Source organism: Eurypyga helias, unplaced genomic scaffold (assembly GCF_000690775.1).
Source record: "Eurypyga helias isolate BGI_N326 unplaced genomic scaffold, ASM69077v1 scaffold20815, whole genome shotgun sequence".
NCBI classification, from domain to species: Eukaryota; Metazoa; Chordata; class Aves; order Eurypygiformes; family Eurypygidae; genus Eurypyga; species Eurypyga helias.
The window spans coordinates 3,200-4,444 of record NW_010252294.1 but is presented as its reverse complement, the minus strand read 5'-3'; positions in this window follow the sequence as shown (position 1 = coordinate 4,444).

Genomic DNA, 1,245 nt, shown 5'->3' with positions numbered 1-1,245 from the left:
CGGGAATCGCCCTCCACCGACTGCATGGGACCCCCAGAGCCGAGGGACAACATGGGGATCACAGTATGAGAGAGGTTTTGGGATATACCTCCATCCCCAGCACTGTAAAAGGCTGCTCCCTGCCTCAGTTTCCCTTCCCGCTGTCCCAGTCCAAGGTCAGTTCCTCTCCCCGTCCGTCACCCTCAACACGGTGAGGGGTGACGAGGGATGTCTCTGCTCCCCAGGGAGGACCCAGCACACAGGGGAGGTGGCAATGCCTGCCCAGGTCCCCCCCAAGGGGACAACACCTAGCTGCATCCCACGGTGTCCCCAGACCGCTGCAGTGGGTCGCACCCCACAGCATCAGCCCCGAGGCAGCGCCAAGGTGGTGGTGGATGTGGGCGAGAGGGGTTGCCTGCGTGCTGGTTTTGTAATAGGCGTAAGCAGCTCAGCAGATTTACTCCTGAGCTGAGTGTGACCCTGGCTAAGCATCCAGGAAAGTCCCGCCCGGGCACCGAGCACGGTGCGGGCCCAGCCCGGCCACCCGCACCCTGTGGGACTCGGGGTCTTGCCCCCCAGACCACCCACCTCTTCGCAAGGGGTCATCTGCATGGACAGGCCCAGGTCTATTTTGCTTGGAGCCCACCCCCTCCCCGGGTGGAAACAATGCTTGGGCAGCTCTCAACGGCCAGACCCCCAACCTGCTGCGTCCCCCACCCCACGGTTAATCTTACCTCCTCTTTAGGAAAGTTAAAGCGGCTCAGAGCAGGGCCAGATGATCACCCAGATTAAGGGTTTAATGGTACCACCACAGCCAGCTCAGCATCTCGGTTCTGTGCTGGTGGGTCAGCGTGTCAGTGTGTCAGTGAGTCAGCACATCACGCACACGCGTGTGGACACCCCCCTCCCCATGGAAACACGCATTCACTGCGACGGGGAAAGTGCTGTGCTGCTGGCAAAGGACAACGTGGTATATGGTGGCTTTTTGGGATGCCCCCCTCCCCCAAATTGCACTGGGTAGAGCGGAGTGCAGGCGCGGGGAGGGAGGAGGGTGACCATGAAGACACCGTGCACGTCCCCATGCGCTTACCCAAAATCCATGCCTGCAACTCCTCGCGGGCACGGCAGCACACGCTCCTGGGGGCACCGACACCGACAAGGTGCCCCAACGCGCGTGCCGGGGGGGCCGTGGGAGCACCCAGGAGGCCGAGGGATCCATCGGGGGCAGTCAGCTTTGCCCCGCAGGTGGAGATATTTTGGGGAGCG